The sequence below is a fragment of the Pituophis catenifer genome, unplaced genomic scaffold (genome assembly GCF_029215685.1).
Source record: "Pituophis catenifer annectens isolate HBS135680 unplaced genomic scaffold, rPitCat1.0.hap2 SCAF_3, whole genome shotgun sequence".
NCBI lineage: Eukaryota > Metazoa > Chordata > Lepidosauria > Squamata > Colubridae > Pituophis > Pituophis catenifer.
Window position 1 is genome coordinate 27,741,115 of NW_027256883.1, and position 18,845 is coordinate 27,759,959.

Below are 18,845 nucleotides of genomic sequence, written 5' to 3' on the forward strand. Positions count from 1 at the left end.
GATTCCTTGTAAATGGGAGAAAAACAGGAATGCATTTCCCCACTTTTTCTAATGCCTTCATTATGATTAGCAAACTCCAATGGAATTTGGCATTTACATATCTGTTGAACATTCCTTCAACTGACTCAATAAAAATTGTCAAAGTAGAAGTGCAAATTAAGTATGTGCTCCCTGGTTAAATATGAATTTATTATGCAAAAAGCCATTTCAAATAGCTCCTTTTGTTTTTTTTTTTAAAATAGTGTTCTGTCAAATTAGGGCCTAGTTCTATGATAAACAAGGTATAGATTTTCATCCAGTGGGTATACATAAATCCATCAGAATCAATGTCTGAACTACAAAATAGCTTGTTTAAAAGTGAGAATTAGGTATTGCAATATGCTTCCAAGGGTTGCCTGGGTTATGAAATCTTTATTTTTTGGAGAAATATATGATACTGCTTAGTTATAAAAATTAAGTATTGTTATTTTAAGCTTATATAAAGTGGATTTTATTTGTCTAAGTAAAGGATTTGCTTGTTAATGTGTTGTATTAGTATAACTCAACATAGCTTTAATAATAATTGACTGGAATTTAATAATTATGGAATGTAATAATTATTGACCAGAAGTTCCAAAGTTATTGTTGCTTCAAATATTTATTCAGTTCTGTTACATCTAGTTTAGTATAGGTTTTGCTGCACTATAACCACTTATTCAGAGAGTTTCTTGGCAAGAAAAAGGCGGAAAAATTTTGTTAAGTGATGTCAGTGGGAAAGTAAATCCAGAGAATATAGGTGTTACTGATTTCCTTAGTAGGGGTCATTCACCAAACATGAACATAACCTCATCCTGAAATACCCTGCTGGTTTTTAATATTGCTAATATGGATATCAACTTTGTGTTTCTTTATTTTATTTTTTTTGACACCTAATTCTTTATCCTATGAAAAGAGGGATTGCAGGATTAGATCCTGCAGTAGTATTACTAGAGTACACATGAAGGTATATTTATTCTATTGAATCAGATAACAAAACATCAGCTCAAATCTTCAAAAATAGGATCATCCTCACAACAGCTTTTGCATTTCAAGTTCATGGCCTTCAAAGCACAATTGCCCTAATGCCCTGGTACAAAGAAGTCACCTAAGATTTTTCTTTTCAAATGCCCAAGATAACACAATTAATCACAAAATTATCTGTATGTTAGAAGATACTTCCATGATGGGTGCATTGCTGGAACATTTGAATGGCCAGGTAATTGATATTGATTTGATGGCCTCTAATTAAAATCTGTTAATGCAATCAAAAACTGTACTTGCCTTTTCTACAGCCATGTCAACTTCCTGCTTATAGTTTGTGAACAATCACAATTTTAAGATTATATCATCTAGATACCCCCATTCTATAGCTGTGCATTTCTTTTACCAGAGAAGGAACTTTATATTTGTCATAGATTTGTTAGATTTCTTCTTGTTGTTTTGCTTTGAGTTGTTTTCTGTAAGATATCAAGAACATTTTCAAACTTTGTTTCTGTCTTTTAGGAGCTTAGCCTAAATTGTTACCCATCCAGAATTCTATTGAGAAAGTCCCTGTATCCAGAGAGCAATTTGAGTGGGGAAAGCTATTCTTCGTATATGAAATCTGCCACCAAATTAAGTTATCTGTAAATTTGATCAGTATTTCCTCTGCCTTGATGCCAAAGGATGCATTATATATTGGAGAGTGGCAGTGTAGAATTTGTACTTAATAGGGTGAGCTTCAAATTCAGTGAAGCTCAGGCCCTGAGGGAAAGCAGTATCATTCGTAAATAGCAATAGCACTTAGACTTATACACTGCTTCATAGTGCTTTACAGCAGAGTTCCCCAACCTTTCTGGCTTTGCAAACCAGTGGTGGGGAGGGGATGGTTCTGTGCAAGTGGGAGCAAGCGCGCCCACCACTCAGAGTGCACGCACATGCACAAGTGGGAATGCGCCCATGCGCTTGCCCGCCACTTCCACAGCACAGTTCCAAATGGCTGAAGACCCGGTAATGGTCCACAACCCAGGGGTTGGGGATCCCTGCTTTACAGCACTCTGAGCAGTTTACAATGTCAGCAATCAGGCTCCTCATTTTATTGACCTTGGATGGAAGACTGAGTCAATAAGCTGTTTAGGATTGAACTGGCTGTGGGCAGAGTTAGCCTGCAATACTGCATTCTAACCACTGCGCCACCATGGCTCCTGAAAAAACGACTATTTGTATTTTTCCCTCACTAAACAGAGTAGAACATTTTTTTTTCTGATCTTGCATCATTTTGGATTGAACTATCTCCAAAGCAACTTGGACAGCTTAGCTTAGCTTAGCTTATCCAGAACACATAGTATCTGTGCTCTCCGCACTAAAATGCTTTTTTTACATTGAAAGAAAAAACATTTCTGGTTTTCATACACTAGTTCCTAGAGATGATTTGGTTGGAGTCTTGGCTATGAAAGAAAGTATGTTGACAGCAACAGAATGAAATGTTTAAATATATCTGCAGTTTTGCACCAATCACCTTTAATTTGTATAAGTGGTGTTTTAAGTACCTTTGTAAACTATCCTGAATGTGTACTTTTTATGTAGAAAGTTCTAGGTTGATTTTCAAACATTTCCAGATAGCTCTGAGGAGTGGGGATTTTAAAACCATAAGAAACTGCTGTGTGTAACCAGTATTCAGCTAATTGGAGAGATGCAGAGGTACCCAGGTCAGTGAAGTCAAAATGGCGTGTGAATCAGGTGGTCAAAGTCCCACTCCTTTTTGCATGCAGACAACCCTTGTTAAAAGGGTGTGGAGCTATTGAGATTATTAACACACACCCTTGGATATCCCAGATGATATAATTTGATATATCATGGTTCCAACAATATTTTAATTAATGTGTCTTCAAAGTTCTGTTTTAAAATGCCTCAGAGTTGATTAGTGAATAAGGCCATGCAGCAGTTTGGATTCAGAAGCAAAAGGATATTAAAAACTGGCATAACACTCCCATCATACAATCCCAGGAAAGAATGCAGCTTTTTAAAGAAAGTGCAGATAGGTGTTATATATATTTCCACACCTGCCCAGAAACATCCTTGAATCCAAAACATTGCACAGTCTTAATATTTCTTTAGCTATTTTAAATATAGCTATTAGCTATGTTTAACTATTAGCCATTTTAAAATGTGTGGATTTCATGCTGGCTGGGGAATTCTGGAAGTTGAAGTCCAGATGTCTTAACGTTGTGAAACACTGAGCTAGAGAGACATCAATTAAAGAAAAACAAGATTGTGGAAATTCTGTATTTTTCAATAACAATTAACACATTTGTAATAAAGATAATGAGGTGAATGATATGGCTTCCAGGTGTCATGGCTTATTATCTATCATGAGACTTAATATGAATAAGAGATTACATATTAAATGCATAACAAGCAGCTTCTTACTGTATATACACATTCTTAATTCTGATATTAGCCAGAAGTATACTTTGAATCAACAAAGCAGTCCATCAGCTACTATGAGTTTAAACACACACATGTTCTGCAAGATGACAGTACCCTCAGAGTTTATGACCCACAGGTGAATTTACAACTAAGTTGTATATTGATGTAAAGAAATCTCATACAAAATGAATTATGGGATACTGTTTCCTTCCGGGACCTTTTTTCTTTAATAACTAGTATTTTTTTTTCTTTTATTGCTTAGCCTTTAAGTAAATCAGATTGCTAACAAAGTAAAATCTGGAACTGTTAAGACATGGGTATTATTTTAGATACTTAGTATAATTTTTAAACTAAAACCACATTCTCATTACAGTGTTACTGATTTGTGAAGTTGTAAAAGTTAAAATATATAAATAACACATTGTCTCCAATGAGAATTATCTTTGTAAGTCTTGTCTGAGTATTAAGAGTTACAAATACTTAATGGGGGATTCTACAGGAGTAGTTTAATATATATTTTTCATGCAGATGTTTGCCATGTCTAATTTATCTTTGAAATAGGATATCATTATTGATTCTGGCCTATTGAAGAAAGCCAAGGCAAAGTTGGGATAGGTTAAGCTTTGGAGATATGTTAAGGGAATGTTGACTGTTATAACAGCTATGTTATCACCAGCGTTGCTTAGCTCACATAAGATCTAAGAGGACTATCTAACAGTACATTTGAACAATTGCATTGTTATGGTGAAAGATTATCATAGGATGCATTTCATTTTGGAAGAACATGAGAAAGACCATATCAACCACATATCAACCACTGCTGGCATTATTCTTGAAAGCATCATGTATGACACTGTATTACAGCCAAGGGGCCTTCATATGCAAAAGGCAATAAAGGTCCAGAGTAAGAGAAGAGGCAGTGACATTCTAAGGCAGTTGGGACGCAATGACTTAGTGGTTCGGCTGCTTAGACCAATAAAGATCTACAGTTTGGCAGTTTGAAACTAGAGTGCCACAAGACAGGGTGAGCCTCCATCACTTGTCCCAGATCCTGCCAATCTAGCAGTTCAAAATGCTGACTCTTTGGCTTAAGAAACAGAGATGAGCACCACCCCCTTAAAATCAGGCATGTCTATCAGGATAAAACCCGTGGAGACGCCTTTACTTTATTTTTTATTAATCTTCTAAGGCTGAGTGACCTCAAATTTTTGATGCAACAGAGTAAATTATGGGTTTGGGAGTGTATTCTACCCAAACAGAACTAAGCCTTCCTATTTAAAGGTCAAGCAGGAAATAATCACCTCAGGGATTTTATTGAATTTTTGTGCCAATAAGTCTGCCTCAAAGAAGCTGTAGTTTGAAACAATTTAAAGAGCCAAGGTCTACAAAGGTAAGGCAGAATTCGATCTGATCTTAACTTTTCCAGAACCGATTCCTCTCTCACATAAAGTGCACTCTGTAGTCAGATCATCTTTCAGTCATGCCAGGAAGGGAATAGAATTTGGCCTCAAGATTAGCATTACAACGGAAATGATTTACACACCCTGAGCTGCATAGACATGGGTGTAGTCCAGCCAAAGCAATTGCTGTTGCTATCACTGGCATGAATTCCACTAATTATTGGCTACAGTTATTTCACATATTTTCAAGGAAGGGAGTCCTTGTGGATGTCATAATAGCTTTTCTACTGAAAATTTATACTGCAAATATATTTTCCATTAGCAGACTTCCTTTGCATTTATATCGTGCTCATAGAAATTTAAAGCACTTAAAAACCACAATAATAATAAATCTTGATTTCATCCCAAAGCTTTGAGTAGTGACCACTTAAAAGTGAAGATCAAGCAATAATTATTTTGAATATATAAAAGTGAATATATTCAAGTTTGAAAGGGACTGTTGGACACAATAGACTACATAATTTCTCAACTGTTAAAACATTTAATCTGCTTTTAAAATATGCTCCCCTTGTGGAAACATGTCAAGACAAACTTCCTCAGACTCTTCAAAACTGGGAGAAGAGCTCAATTAATGAATAGACCAAATTTCTATACTAATTATACAATCTCTGCTATAATCCAAGCACTGAAGTCTCTAGTTGGCAAAGCGGATGGACCCTGCTTTTACATGTTTAACGTTTAGGTGGGTTTCATATTTCACATGAACACCAATAAGGAGAGGGGATCCATGGGAGACATTTCAGTCAAAATATTTCACCTTGTGAAATTAGGATGGAGAATTAACAGAGTTAACCCTTTCTTCTTGCTCCTGGCACAAAAATCTGGAAGAGTAGAATATCCATCATTTGTTTTCCTTAATTTTTCCCATATCAAAATTGAAAGGACTCTTCTACCCACTGACCTTTTTACTAAAGGAGTTTATAGCCCAACCATTATAGAAGTTACATGTCAGGATTTTAATTTAATTGGATTCTTCAGTGCAAGGGATATCTTTACTGTTGCAAGTTTCTTGTAACAGAATTTGAAAGCCTATCAGAGAAATTCCCCAGTGCTCCAGACCAGGGATGCTGGCTAAGGAATTTTGGAAGCTGAAGTCCACAAATTGCTAAGGTTGAACACTCCTGATCCAAAAAGTTGAAACATGGGCTCACCAAAGGAAAGAAAGAAGTCTGATAATTTTTTAAAATTTATTTCAAAATTATGAGTAACCTGAGTTATGCTCTAAAACAGACTGTGCTGTTCCTTCTTCCTTTTTTTAAAAGCAAGGAACTTGTTTCATTTTTACATAAGTGTTTCATTTATCTTCTGTCCACAAGATGGAGATATAATTCCACCAATCTCTAATAATTCCTTCAAACTAAAAAAGCTAGATGTTGCATAGTTGCTATTGAAAAATAAAATCTGTGTCCAGATGAGACACACTTTACACAATCCCTCCGAACTTTGGGAATCGGTGATGAAACAAACCCATATAACATTTCTAACTTGTAAAATAATTATGAATCACTGTGCTTGTGCTATCTGTAAAAAGAGCAGCTGATCACATGATCCCCACATAGATGAGCCAGTGAATATTTTTCCAGCTCTTTTTCCTCAGTGTTGGACTTTTAAAATATATTCTTCATGGAGGACCTTAGTAGATGAAATTTGATACTATAGAACTACTTATTTTATTAAAAAATCCTATAAAAAAAGAATGTTCTTCTTGAGCCAACTCAGAAAGCTCAGACTGCCCAAGGACCTGCTGATACAGTTCTACAAAGAGATTATTGAGTCTGTCATCTGCACCTCTAGCTGTCTGATTTGGCTCTGCAACCCAACAAGACAGACACAGACTTTAATTGATAGTTAGGACTGCAGAAAAAGCAATTGCAACCAGCCTGCCTTTCATTGAGGACCTGTATACTGTACGAGCTAGAAAGAGGGCTGTGAAATGAAAATATGTATAGACCCCACACATCCTAGACATATTCTGTTTCAACTTCTTCCCTCAAAAAGATGCTATAGGGAATTGCACATTAAAACAACTAGATACAAGGACAGTTTTTTCCCCATACCATCACTCTGCTAAATAACTAATTCCCACAACACTGTCTTATGCCCCTGGGATGTCAAACCACCTAGTAGGGCTGTGTTACTATTATCCTCATCTTTCCTATTAGCTATTAGGTTAGCTTCTTATGACTATAACTTTGTTGTTTATATCTTATGATTTATGTTGTTTTTATTTAGTATATTATGATTTGTTGATTGCTTATTTATATCCTATGACTGTCATTGAGTGTTTATTATTATTTATGATGATTGTATTTTATGATTATGATCATGATTTATCACTTGTTGCTTGTATGTACACTGAGAGCTTATGTGCCGGAGACAAATTCCCTGTGTGTCCAATCACACTTGGCCAATAAAGAATTCTATTCTATTCTACTGTACTTAAATTACTTTTGGAATGCAGTTCTGGATATGATGCACAAAACTTGATATGGCCTTCAACTTAATCTGTGTTACACACTTCTTACATAGATCACAAGAAGCTAATCATATCAGGTTACTGTTCATTTCTTGCTCAATTATTTTTTTTTCTGTTTTTGAAGATAGCCTTGAAAATAACTCTCTTGAAAATAAAGATGATCCTGGCGGCTCGGTAGTGACCAAAACAAGTTCTATGGATATATTGAAGCTTCTGGGCACCATGCTGACTAGTCTTCAATAGGTCATCATTGTCTCGGCAAACATATTCTCAGCAAAGGTTTGTCAGGTGACATATTTCTTGATTCTTTGAACTGGAGATGCAAGAGATTGATAGATCCAGGAGTTTTCTTCATGGAAGAAGAGATAGCTCACTTCCATTTCCCCAGAGAAAAATCTGGTAAGCAATTTGCTGGACTTTTTAACTTCCATTAACTCTTTATTCTCTGTCACAATTTATCAGAAATATTCAGCTGGAGGTTGGGGCAAGATGTTGGTGTTATCATCCAGAATATATCCAGATATACCCTTGAACACAGTGGAGGTCACTGCCATTGAATTTATGGATCAATTTTACTCATAAACCAACTTGGTATCCTCCAGTTGTGTTATGACTACAACTTGTAGATTTCCCAGCCATTGGCCATTTTATGGTGGAATTCTGGGCAGTATGGTAACAATCCATCTGGATGACATCAGTCTGGAGGAAGCTATCAGGAATTTTCCAGACTGTGCGTGCATCTTACATTCTATTAAAGCCAAGAAACTCAAATGGATAGCTTTAAAACATTACTTCTTGTTCTATTTATGGGTGGGAAGAAAAACAAATCCATCATGTTTCAGAAGACAGTCAACCAATTTCTGCTGGATCATCTGACAATTTCTGTCACTGGGAACTGTAAAAAGAATGCTGGTCCTAATTTTTATTTTTTATTTTTTTTTACTGAGCATGGACTTTTAAACAAGTCTATGATCTCAGAAGGATCATTTAATCAACAGTTGAAAAGTAAGATTAAATGTGTTTTTAAAACCGTGCACTTCTTTTGCTAATTTAACAGAACCTTTTTTTAAAATTGAAAAGTGCAAGAAACAAGAAGCCATTCTTGCTGTATGACATGATGAAGTCACTGTTATCAAATAATATAATGTAATTATTAAACCTGAGAGCCAGGTGTGATGGTTAAGGTGCCAGGCTAGAAACTGGAAGACTGAATTCTAGTCTTGGTTTAGGCTTGAACCCAGCTGGCCAATCACTCTCTTTCAGCCCTAGGAAGAAGGCAATGACAAAACCCCTCCAAAAAACCTTAATTATTTTTATTTACTTATTCATTTTTTTTAATAACTGCCCATTTCAATCCAATTGACTTTGGGCAGAACCCATCCAAGAAAACTTCACGGGCTAGTCCAGGCAGTCAATAGGAGTCAACGCTGACTCAAAGCCTCACAAACATACACAAGCAGAAACAAATTATTAAATCTAGAGCTCAAATACTATTAGCAAAAGATCAGTTTATTTTAACTCTTGGATTATATTCAACTATCAATGACATTTAACTGAAGCATTAGATCAGAATTTTGTACCTTACTGAAAATCAAAGTTCAGTGACATCTCTTCTTCTTTCTCCTTCATTTATTCATTTAATTAACTGCTGCATGCAATATATTTTGCATTACTAAACAGTTTTAGAAGAGAGAAGAACAGTAAACTGTTCCTTTCAATAGTAGGCACATAGTACTTGTAACGTCTGACCTTGTACTAAAGGTGCTTTTTCAAAAGGCAACTGGACTTTCTTTGTATTTCCTTGAAGATGTTTCGCTTCTCATCCAAGAAGCTCCTTCAGTTCTGACCGAATGGTGGGGAATGGTAGGATTTATATTCCTTCAAGGAAAAACCAAGGAAGTCTAGTTGCCTTTTGAAAAAGCACCTTTGGGACAACCATGACCTGGATGACTGAGAATCTTCATAGACATCTGACCTTGTATTAACCTCTAGTTTCCCCAGAGCAGTAGAACCAACTCCAGACTTTATTTATTTGTTTATATTTCATGTTTCTAGACTGCCCATTTCTCTCAAGAAGGCCTCTGGGTTTATGGTTTTGGCAGCTAGACAACAAGGTGACAAGCCACCTGCATTTGAATGCAAAACTAGAAACTAAACTCTAGTTCATATTACTTTTAATATTTGAATTATCACTCTCCCTCTGTGTAGGTATGTGTATTATGATTTGAAATGAAAATTTCAGCCTCAAGCTTCAGTTTTAAGATTATAGTTTTAAACACTGAGCTAGACTCTGAGCTCATACATTTGGATTTTGAATATTCAAATCAAGATGTCTTTTTATCTCTCTTTAAATTGTGTTTTTGGAGAATGGCTCATCAGAGGCCCTACATTTGAAAACATAATTTTATTTGAAAATTGGAGCTAATTTGAAAAAAAAACATTAGAAAACTTAATGATCCATGAATTCAGAAGAATTGTCATCTTTGTTTTGCAAATAAAATAATTTTTAAAAATCATGGGTTAGATTAGACCGAAGGCATAGTTTATACATTGGATTTGAAGCTTGTTTGTAGCTATTCATCAGAGGAAGTAGATCTTTGGATCTGACCTAATAGTTGGGTTGGCTGCATTAATATTTCACTAGGCAACAAAATCTGTTCATTTTTCTGGAGTTTTGAATGATAATCTGCCAGAGTTCAGACATAACAATAACCTTTCAGTCAACCATCAGTACAGAGTTTCCAAGCCCGAGTTTCTAGTTGTTGTTGGATTACAGGTTGGGAATTATGTGAGCTACAGTCCAACAATATATAAAGATCAAAGTTTGGGAAAGGATACACTGAATTATGCTTTGTATGTCTCATACCAATTCAAAAGAGGAGAATAATGTTCAGGTTATTTATTGCAAGAAGCTTTATAAAAACAGAAAATGGCTCTTATCTTGCAATTTCTGCTTGTTCCCAAACAATTATGGGTTCTTGTTGGCCATCCAAGTCCACCTCCACTATGATCTTCTAATAAACATCTATAAAATGTTATATTCATAAAAACATAAAAGTATCTATAAAATGTTTTATTGAAACATAATAAGCATCTATAAACTGATTTATCTCCAAAAATGTAATTTAGAAGTCTTTTTTTACAAATGTCAATGCTAAGTACTTCAAAGTTAACCCAAGCATATAAATATTTTTGTTCTATTTTTAGAAGGCTCATTTTGCTCCAACTGTTTTATCTATCTGAAGCTGCTATTAAAGGAAATGATGTTTTCAAAACCAATTTTTAAGATTATTAAAATTCCAACAATTATATCTCTGCAGTATTTAACCTGGTACCTAGTATGTTAAATATTGGCTCTAAACATGCATTTAAAATAGGGAGATAGTTTACCAGAAAAGCAGGATTTTTTAAAATGTAAGCAGGTAAGTATAGATGAACCTAAGATGATATTTCAGCAATGAAAAGTTTAAGAACATTAGGAGATAAAAGCAGAATGTCTGCTAAACTTTATTAAATATTTGGGCACAAGGATATTAAAATAATTATTAAATGTTCAGAATAAACTCTTTAGAAATATGGCAATATTGAGATGTTTCAAGGTTTTGGAAAGAAAAGAGTCTACTATGAATTAATATAGCTGTACATTAAATGATATATGTTTATTGGACTTATTGGATTTTTATCATTTATTTGGGATTGAATCACTTCTTTACCAATGCTGAATCATTTTGTCCAAGTGCACATTAATTATAATTTATTCTGACTCATTGTAATACAAGATTTATGTCAATAAATATATTAGTAGAGAATTCAGTACACGCAGATCTAAATTTCTCCCACTTCTTTTATTTTCTGGAATGTGTTTTTTGTAAATAACTTAATCTGTTCCAGATATAATAAAGTATGATGTCACAAACTTTGGGAACTTTAAGTGGCCAGCATGTCACATGTCACATTTGTTTAGAAATGGTTACTGTTTTAAAAAAAATGTAGTTGTCAGTGTGTTGTTTTGTTGGATCACTTATTCACCCAGTGGGCAATTTATCATCCATGGTTGAGAAATATACTTGCAATATATGCAGATGTATTCATTCAGTAACATATATGCAAAATTAGAGCCAATTTTAATGGCTCTAAGTGATCAATAAAATATTAAATATAATATTTTAAAAATTTACTAAAACAAAATGAAAAACTGTAAATGGCCTTGGTGAAGTTTATTCCCTCTTATACTGCAAGGATAATTTATTCCACATTATAGATCCCAGTGTCAGCCAATTTGGTTAAAGGTAATGAATACCTCGATATTTTTTAATGTTTGGAGACCATGAGTTATGAAGAAAATATTGGCAATCCAATTCTGAAAAATGTTGCTAAGAAAACGGTATGGACTCATGGTATGTTCCTGCAATCACAAAATCAAGGTTGACTCAATGAATCCTAACAGCCTAAGTCTTGTTGCAGAAAATGTCAAAATCTTTATCAATTTCAAAAGGATCTATGATGAACCTGTTTTGTAACCTATCCCAAAAGCGTTTTTTCTTGAATTAAAGTTCTCTGAACAATGACCATGATGTCATGGCCATTGAATCTTTTTCACAGAGTCTCATCAATTGCTCGATACACCTATTGAATCTGGGTGGATGGATATTAGCACCTTCCTAAGCATATTGATGTCGTAAAATAAGAAACCATGTGCTTCCTCATCTAGGCACCTTATTGCCTCAGAACAGGCTAGTAGCATATGTCATCTCCTCCATCATGTTAAACAGTCAGTGTCTTGCAATGGAGAACTTGCATCATTATTTGTGGACAATATTGATGGGATCTCTTTGACTTAACTCATAGCAATATAACCTCAGCAATTGCTTTTTGTCTAGTTTTCCGGGTTTTGAATTTTTGTTTAGTTTATAGAGTGTGGAGAGGTTAAGTACAGAGGCAACTTCTAGCCTTCATCCATTCAGATTACTAACTCTCAAATGGGACTGATTTTATATAGCACCTTCTTGTGGGTGAGATGCATTTCTCCCTGTCTAAAACAGGCAATTATATGACCACTACTGAAGAAAATCTTCCTTTACCTGGAACATTTATACAGTCTCAGTTATTCTATTCCAGAAAAAAGTGATCAAGAAGATAGTATAAAAGCTAGTTCTTGGATGGTCAAAAGCTTGATACCAGATCAGTCTGTTAATCGGAGATGCTACTCCTGGCAGAAGGAGGTTGGTTTCTAGCCTTTTTTTTTTTTTAAATCACACAAGAAGAATAAGAATCATAACCTTGATTTAAATAGAGCTTGTATTTTATTCACAGAAACCATAGAATTTTTAAAATAATGACTTATTTAAGTTTCCTACAGTAAAGCAACTTATAGAAGCTTTCATGTCCTTCAAAACCTTTTTTCCCCCTATTTCTTATCTAGAAATCTGATAGGTAGAGCCTCACTATACCAGATACATCTGGATTGCATTGCTTATCTAGGCCTATTTCAATTATACTTTTTGGCTTGGATATTGCAAGAAAACTTCAGTTCTGGACCCAGCTTGGGAAAAAACTGCACTGAAACTGCTTTGATCATATTGGTGAATGGTCTATATTGGAAATTAGATGAAGGAAGTGCAACCCTCTGGACTTCTGAGCTGCTTTCAAACATCAAGCTTATGATTCTTCTAGCTTGCCTGCGACTTGGGGCTTAAGAGGCATTGCATTAACATGCTTCCAGCAATTTTTCCCAGGCTGTGACCAGAACATGATGGTGAAGAATTGTATTATATTTAGATCTCTGATTATGGAGTTCTGCAGGGATCCCCCTCCCCTTACTGTTCATAACTATATTATATTGCTAAGAGAAGCTTTCCAGAGTTTTGAACAATGTTTTACAGCAGGATACATACATACAAAGCTGTCACCTTTCTTTGTTAAGCTGAGACTTTAAACAAAGGTCACCCAGTCACTGACCTGCCCTCATTTCCCTGCACCAGCCAGATTGCATCTTCTCACCATTCCTTCTTCCGTGACCTTCAATGTTCCTAGGGTTGTGTTTCTTTGAAGTCTTAGAGCCATGATGCTGATACAGTTCTGGACAGATAGCTGTTTCCAGAAGCAGACATTCAAAGGCCTGGTCTGCAAATAAGTGCTTTACTACGGAAAGTAGCCAGGCAGGAAGCCTATGCAGCACACTTCCCTGCTACCAAAGGAAGTGTGGTTTTCTACCAATTGGTGGATTTCAATGCAGTCTCCACTCATGGGAGCGAGGTGGTTGTGCTGATAGAAACAGAGCTGCAAGGTAGCATTATTTTTCATCTCCACGGTGGTGTAAGGCTAAGCAGATAGTCACCACTAGGAATGCCTCGTAAAAGGTTGATCCTCTATGGAAAAAGTTTTCTACAGGTAAAATTTTTTAATTTTAATTTAATTTTTTAATTTTAATTTTTTAAATTTGATTTATATGCCGCCCTTCTCCGGAGACTCAGGGTGGCTTACAATGCATTAAGCAATAGCCTTCATACTTTTGTATATTTATACAAAGTCAGCTTATTGCCCCCACAAACCGGGTCCTCATTTTACCTACCTTAGAAAGGATGGAAGGCTGAGTCAACCTTGAGCTTGGTGAGATTCGAATTTAACAGTAATTGCAGACAGCTTGTGTTAATCACAATGCTTTTAGTCTGCTGAGCCACCAGCATTTGTTCCTGCACACTCGAATAAACATCATTAGTGAGCCTTCTGCTCAACATGAAAAGCTTAGAAAGTAAAGAGGCAGAACCAGTATTGCAGGGACACAATGGAAAGCTAGGTCCTGTTTCAGCATAGAGTTTGAATACTGTATATCTATAAAGCTTTTAGTCTTATCATAGCCACAGTTACCTGTCAATATGTTCTGTGGGACTCGCTCCTTTATAAGTGCATACAGAAAAGATAAGGAATATGTAGTTCCCCAAATGTTGCTAAATTACAGATCTCAAAGGGTCTAGCCATGAAAACCACTGGCAGTACAGTAGTCATTTTGGATAGCTGAAAGACCAGAGATTGCCATATTTGGTGCCTAGAATTACAGTGAGAATCTAGTTTATGCTATTATCGTTAATGGTATGTGGCTCAATAGAGTCTGGATAATCATTTCCTAGGGATACTGGATTTTCTGCAGCAAGTAGAGGGTTACAAATTTATTACTTTGGAACTAACTTCCAAGTCTATACATTTTGATAAGACCATACAATAGAGAGAGAAAGTAGAGGAGGGAGGGGCATGGCAGTCTAAATTGATGAACCATACTTCAGCAGCACAGCAAGGGGACCCCTTAGAATAGATGACCATTGATAAAAACAGTAACAAAATTGTGTTTCAGACATAGAGTCTTTCTTCCTTCCTTCCTTCCTTCCTTCCTTCCTTCCTTCCTTCCTTCCTTCCTTCCTTCCTTCCTTCTTTCTTTCTTTCTTTCTTTCTTTCTTTCTTTCTTTCTTTCCATAGAAGTGTGTAGGTAATTGTAAATCAAGGCCCAAAGCCAGGATCCCCAATGAATTAAGAAGTTATGGCCTCAGAAACAAATTCAAGAGAAGAGATTACACCATATTTTTACAGATAATGCCTTATTTGGGGAATTGAATACAGAACAAGCACACTGCTTATAGAGTTAGCTGAACAGCTGGGTAAGTTAAAAATGATAATAAAACCAAGGATTGAATTTACGTAACTATTATGTATTTCTCTAAGCAGAAATATGAATTATGACAAATTAATGGAGACTTTTTCTGCTCTTGTAAATCAGCTTTGAATCTGAAAAGCTCTCTTTCCCCAAAGTACTAATAAATAAGAGTATACAGGAGATCTGGTGCAATCTGCTTATAATTTTCCAGTTTGTAAATCCACTGTGTAACATTTCCTGTTTATATTGTTTCTTTAAAGTTTGCAAAGTAGATAACCTTCCAATTCTACTGATTAACTGATGGAGGTTTGTTTTTTTTAATAAAATGATATTTCTATTTTAGGTTTCATAGAAAATTATAGTTCCAAAACTTCTTCCCCAAGTATATGATATAGTTACAATGTATAAAAGTAAGTAAGTAAGTAAGTAAGTAAGTAAGTAAGTAAGTAAGTAAGTAAGTAAATGAATAATGCATAGTAGATCCAGATAATAAGGATCCATAAATAGGGATTGTTTTTCAATCCAAGTCACTGAACTGTACCAATCTGTAGCCAATAATAATAATAATAATAATAATAATAATAATAATAATAATAATAATAATAATAATAATAATAATAATAATAATTTTATTTCTATACCACCCTTCTCCTGAAGGACTCAGGGCAGTGTACAGCCTATTAAAAACACAAAAATATACAGACGTCAATTAAAAAATAATTAAAATTATTAAATAATTTCGGCCAAATTAAAACCCAAAAATTTAAAACTCCCAATTTAAAATCATTTACATTGATAGCCCGGCCTGGCGGAACAGCAGGGTCTTGAGGGCACAGCTAAATACACGGAGGTCGGAGATCTTGCGCAATTCTGGGGGCAGTTCATTCCACAGGGCAGGAATGAATAGATTGGCCCTGTCTAAACCAACATGAGCAGAATTAACTGCCATGTTGAAAAATGGCCTTCAAAAATTGTTCCAGCTATTTTACTATCCTATGATGGGGCTCTTTGGGAAATAAAGAGCTGATAAATCCAGACAATGAAATCCTGAGAATCAGGTAAGAAGCTGATTCTAATTTGCTAGGCGGAGTCCATGGACGTTATTAGCTCATATGACGAAAGGACCCTGCTGGTGAAAATTCTTGTAATTGTTTGCTATCTCTGCAGCTTTCCATAACAATCTTCTGAGTTAACTGAAAGAAATATGCGGAACACAAATATTTGGAATCTTCCTCATTGATAACACATACATGTTCATGTGAAAGGGAGGCATAATGTGGGGCTGGGGAGTAGAGGTGGACTTAATGTCTCCCCTTCTCAATTTACCAGGAAGAAAACTATTGGTGGTATAAAAGGGCCTCATTTCAACATACTCCCCCCACCTCCGGTATCATTCATTCAATAAATCTGCTTTAATATTCCCCCTCCCCACTTAGCCATGCAATGCAGTGCAGAAAGTGTAGCCAAGTAAACTTTCTCCTTCAAAAAGTAGTTTGTACCTTTTTAGGGTCAGACTACCTTTTCTTTAAAAAGTAATACAAAATAAAACTGTTCCAGATATATACAAATGTTGGTTAAAGTATAGTCTTTAGTTTTTTTTAAAGATAGAACTCAGTACTACTTCTTTCAATTGGAAAAGGTTTTTTTTTGTTCTGCCAAATGTTAAAAGGGGCTGTTCTAGGATCCGTCTATATAGAAAAGACCAATTTTAGCCGATTGCAATGTTCTCCTTACAATCAAAGGACTGTAATATTCATTTGTTTTGACTCTGAAGTCAAAAAAAGTGGTAGTGATGAGCAACAGAATAATTTCTTCATCTCCAGTTCAATTATGCAAATATCCTTCTTGTTTACTATCATTTACTGACATTCTTTCCAGGATTCTCCTTTGCTTTCATTTCAGGTGCACAGATACATTCTGGATTGTTTCTTTTTAGAAATAACAAAAGGTGCAATAAATCAGGGATCATATCAAAACGGGATGTTACAGGGCTGAGTGATCATTTGACATCACTGGTGTGTGACTGACGTCATTAATAGCAGTAGCAGTAGCAATAGAACTTAGACTTATATACTGCTTCACAGTGCTTTACTATCAGATATATATTGATGGTCATGCTCATTTGGTTCTATGAGGAAGTTATTTGGTCAATACAGCTTCAGGTTCAAAAGGTTGTTTTTATTATTTACAAATATGTACGTGCATACGATATTGAACAGGGTGTCCTACTACATTTTTTTTACCCTAACTGTATGACTCAGATGTTGAGAGGAGAGAGAAGTTCACGTGTTGTCTCGCTGAGAGATAGATGAGAGAGAGAGAAAAAAAGGGAAAGATATCCAAGTGGTTTCTAGATAAGAGTCCAATAAGAGAGTTCATTGGCTGATATAGTCACATGTGATGTCTGTAAAGACTTAACCCCTTCTAGTCTCTGGTGCATCATATGCAGGCAATATCTGACATTTACAGTCCTCTCTAAGCCGTTTACAGAGTCAGCATATTGCCCCCAAAAATCTGGGTCCTCATTTTTACCGACCTCGGAAGGAGGGAAGGCTGAGTCAACCTTGAGCCTGGTGAGACTTGAACTGCCAAATTGCAGTCAGCTGGCAGTCAGCAGAAGTAGCCTGCAGTACTGCACTCTAACCACTGCGCCATCACAGCTAACAAGTAACACAAGTCTGACATCACTACTTGCAAGCAAAGCAATTTTTATCAGCACTTCCCTGGAATAAGTTCTTCTGTCAAAAAGTGGGGTCAAAAAAGATTCCCAACCAAAACCAGCTTCTCCTTTCAGCTCAGCATTAGAGAACAAAAATGATCCTATCAGATACAGTTTGATTTCAATATTGATATCAAATCTGAAGTAGAAGTAGTTCTCATCAACAATTGGGACTAAGCAAGGCAGTTGTTAAGTAAGTTGCAACCTTTTTTTTTTGCCATGTGTTAATTGATTCACTACAGTTGTTAAGTGAAACATGTGGTCGTTAAGCAAATCTGGCTACTCCCATTAACTTTGCTGGTTAGAAGTTCCCTTGGAAGGTTGCAAATGACAACCCCAAGACCCCAGGACACTGCAATCACTGTGAATACATGATGGTTGCCAGGCTCCTGAAGTTTGATCATGTGACTGTGGGGATGCTGCCACAGGATCAAAATTCAGAAACTTGGCAACTGGCATGTACAGTATTTGTGACGGTTGCAGTGTGCTGGATCTGTTGTGGCCCGCCAGCGGCTTGCGCAGATCGTGGCTGATCCCGACGACGAGGAGGCTGGTGTGGGATCGCGCCAGCAGCCTGCGCAGCCAGCGCTTGCGTCGGACAGTGAGGAGGCTGAAGAGGATGTGGTGCCAGAGGCAGAGACTCAGCCAGGGCCTTCAGAACCTCCAGGGGCTCCTTCAAGTGGAGAGAGCGAAATGGAGGAGCCTCTCCTCAATGCTTGAGCACGCAGGGCTGCCAAAAGGCAGGAGTGGCTACTCAGGAGGAGGAGGTCTCCTCGAGAGTAAGGTTTGAGGATAATTGGCCACTCCCTTAGTTGCACGCAGTTAGTAATTTCTTGCTGGAAACAACGTGTAATTATTACAGAGCATTTTTGAAGAGTGAGTGTCTTATCGTATCTTGTTTTCTGGGCTGGTTGCCAACCTTTGCCGGACTTTGTTTATTCTTGGTAGGTTATAACTTTGATAAGGACTGTTGGTGTGTGTCACAATCCTTGGGAATCCGGAGCTGGGGCAGAACAGGATCATGCAATCACCTTTTGAGACTTTCTAAAAAGCCAAGTCAATGGGGCAACCAGATTCACTTAACACCCATGTTACTAACAACTGCAGTGATTCACTTAA